Source organism: Puntigrus tetrazona, chromosome 2, assembly GCF_018831695.1.
Source record: "Puntigrus tetrazona isolate hp1 chromosome 2, ASM1883169v1, whole genome shotgun sequence".
Taxonomy (NCBI): domain Eukaryota; kingdom Metazoa; phylum Chordata; class Actinopteri; order Cypriniformes; family Cyprinidae; genus Puntigrus; species Puntigrus tetrazona.
In genome coordinates this window covers 7,040,017-7,043,431 of record NC_056700.1, presented here as the reverse complement: position 1 = coordinate 7,043,431, position 3,415 = coordinate 7,040,017, and the positions used below count along the sequence as shown (strand labels likewise).

At 40.1% G+C, this 3,415-nt stretch overlaps 1 long non-coding RNA gene across 1 annotated transcript; it reads right to left on the bottom strand.

Annotated features, from left to right (window-relative positions):
- Nucleotides 1-343: 343 nt before the first annotated feature.
- LOC122325829 lies at nucleotides 344-601 on the bottom strand. Its single transcript, XR_006247410.1, has 2 exons — nucleotides 503-601; nucleotides 344-400 (listed from the first exon to the last, which is right to left on the bottom strand). It is a non-coding gene; the product is annotated as an uncharacterized LOC122325829 (long non-coding RNA).
- Nucleotides 602-3,415: the final 2,814 nt, after the last annotated feature.

Sequence of the window (3,415 nt, the reverse complement as noted above, 5' to 3'; positions counted from 1 at the left end):
ATATATATATATATATATATATATATATATATATATATATATATATATAATAAAGTGATATTAAAATTGATTTAAAATAAATTTAAAAACAGTTAATAAAATAAAAAATGATTACATATGAAATACAGTGCAGACAGTTCGGAACGTAGCAAAGTGATCATTCAACAAATGCACAGCCAAACAGATGAGTTTTAAGTCTGGATTTGAATGTGGCTAATTCTAGCACATCTGATCTCTTCTGGTAGCTGATTCTTACTATGGGCATACCGTTGCTGGTCGTTTAATTAGAATATCATCAAAAAGTTGTGTAGCGGACCCGTCGAATGATGGGCGAAACTTTTACTGATGTTTCCAGACTTTTATTTCTGTTCCCTTTCGTCTTCAGAAATCACCGTAAGAGCTGAACAAAGTGATACAAAACGTATATCAACATTACCTGACATATTCAGCGATGCTGACAAAAACACTTGTATTAAATCAACAGCGTATAAAAAACACAAACCTTATGCCTTTTCGGGGGGTTGCTAAATAAACTTGTTACATCCCTTTCGTGAACAAGTTTTAAGCCGTAATGAAGCGTTCACTCTCCCATTCCTTTTCTCTTTAGCGCCGTATGCGTTGTGAGAAAAGCGGATTTTGTTTCAAAATAAAAGTCCCCCATAAACAACGAAAATAATTTGGTCATTAAACATTAAATATTACAAAGGCAACACCAAACAAAATAAATTAAAATTAACTCTTATTAAAGCCTGTTACACTCCCACCAAATTATCAATGTTTCTCAAACATGACTAATTTCACTTATAACTCTTGTGGGCATCAAGTGCAATAAAGTCCTTTTGAAGATGCATTCACTCCGCTTCCAATAATAAGACCAACTTCTGAGCTGGCCTTTCTACTATTGAGGTTTTATGAACTCGTTCTCCTTTCTTGTTTAGTCTTTTGTCACCAAGTGCTATTTTGGCCTTTCTTACCAGTCCATCTGAACTCAGAACAGTCTCAGTAATCCTTCCAAGCCTCCATTCACTCCTTGGTAAGGTTTCATCGATATCCATGACTATGTCACCAATTTGAAAGTTCCTTTTGGAGCATGCCAGCATTGTCGAGCAGCGATGTTGTGGAGATACTCTTTTTTTCATCTGCTCCAAAACTGTTCAGTAAGATACTGCACACGTCTCCATCTCTCTTCCTCATATACACATCCTCTCTTATGAACTTTCCTGGTGGAGGTAGGGCTGTGGTGGATTTCATGGTAATCAGATGATTAGGTGTGAGTGGTTCTAAGCTCTTGGGGTCATTCAGGTTGTCAACTGTAAGGGGTCGACTATTGATTATTGCCATGGCTTCATAAAGCAAGGTGCGCAATGAAGCATCATCTAGCCTGCCTGCTGAAAGGGTGATGGTAGCACTAAGAACACTCCTTACAGTTTTGATTTGCTGTTCCCATACACCCTCTGCATGACTAGAATGGGGTGCATTCAAAACGAAATCACATTGTTTGTCGGTCAGAAAAGTAGAGAGCCTTTCTGGATCGAGCTCCTGCAGTGCCAAGTTCAGTTCGTTCTTTGCACCTACGAAATTGGTACCTTGGTCACATCTGATCTGTCGTACTGTGCCTCGAATTGCGATAAAGCACCATAGACTGTTAATAAACGCATCTGTGGACATATCTTCTAACATTTCTATATGAATAGCTCTTGAACACAGACATGTTAGAAGCAGACCATACCGTTTGTGATGTTTCCTTCCTTCTTTAGTCACAAAAGGACCAAAGCAGTCCATTCCACAATACATAAAAGGTGGAGAAGGCTCTACGCGTTCTGAGGGAAGATCGCTCATCCTTTGTCCTTCAGCAGGTCTTCTCAGTCTTCTACATGTTACACAGTTGCGAATGTAAGATGAGACCGCTCGATTTATTCCAGGTATCCAATAGCCACACGATCTGATTTCATTTGTTGTGAAACCCTTGCCTTGATGTTTTACAGTTTCATGACAGTGTGCTATTATCAACTTGGTTACATGATGCTCTTTAGGAAGGATTAGTGGATGCTTAAATGAGTCAGCGTCCGATGAGCGATTTAGTCTACCTCCCACTTTGATCATACCATCTTTGGCATCTATGAAGGCATCCAAGTAATGAAGTTTACTGTTACTTGGAAGTTGTTTTCCTTGACTCAACAGATCAATCTCTTTCTGATACGTTTGCCTTTGTACTCCTCTTAGAATCAAGCATCTAGCATCCTCTTGTTCACTTACAGAAGCCGGTGAACTTGCTTTATCCCTCTTGATCCATCTCAGAAGACGTGCAATGGCTTTGGTAGCTTTAGACCAAGAAGAGAACTTGGATAAGTGATCCACAAGATCTTTACTTTCTGTGGTCTTCGTTTGTAATGTCTGAATTTTCTTTACTTCTGGGTCTCCTACTGGGAGATCCAGCACAACATCTGAGGTTGTTATTTCCCTTTCCCACAAGAATGAGGGACCAGAGAACCAGTTAGATGAGAGCAGTTCATTTATTGTCCTTCCTCTAGAAGCAATGTCTGCTGGATTTTCATCCGTTGGGACATACAGCCATTGTTCAGGTTCTGTACTTTGACGTATTTTTTGAACTCTATTGGCTACAAACGTGTGAAAACGACGAGCGTCATTATTTATGTAACCCAAAACCACCTTTGATTCAGTCCAAAAGAATTCGTCAACATTAGTGAGGTTAAGCTCTTCTCTGAGCATATTGCTCATCCTGACTAATACCACAGCTGCCGTTAACTCTAGTCTCGGTATAGTAATGATCTTTGAAGGAGAGACCCGGGCTTTGCCAATGAGAAAAGTGCAATGAATTTCAGCATTCTCATTTATCATTCTCAGATAGGAACACTGACCGTAACCACAGGTACTTGCATCAGAGAAATGATGCATTTCGGTTTTCACAATCTTGCCGAATTCAGATGGTACATAACATCGTGGTATATTCACATTTCCCAAATTGACGAAGTCATTCTGCCATCTCTCCCACCGTGGGCTGAGAGCAGGGGAGAGCGGATCATCCCAGCCTGTACCTTGGCGACACATTTCTTGCAAAAATCCTCTTGCCATTCAGAACGTACGGAGCTACAAAGCCCAAAGGATCATATATGGACGCAACAGTAGACAGTATACCACGGCGTGTTGTAGGTTGACCCTTTAGTGGTATATGAAATTTAAAGCTGTCACTCTGTATGTTCCAATGGATGCCCAAAGCTCTTTCAAGCGGCATGTCATTGAAGGTGAGATCTTTTGTTTCAAAGTTTACAGCGCATTCTGATGCTGGTATATTCTGCAAAACAGTGTTGTTGTTTGATACAAACTTATGAAGTCTAAGACCACCCTTTGCGCACAGCTCCCGTGCTTCCTTTGTCAACTGAATGGCCTCTTCTAC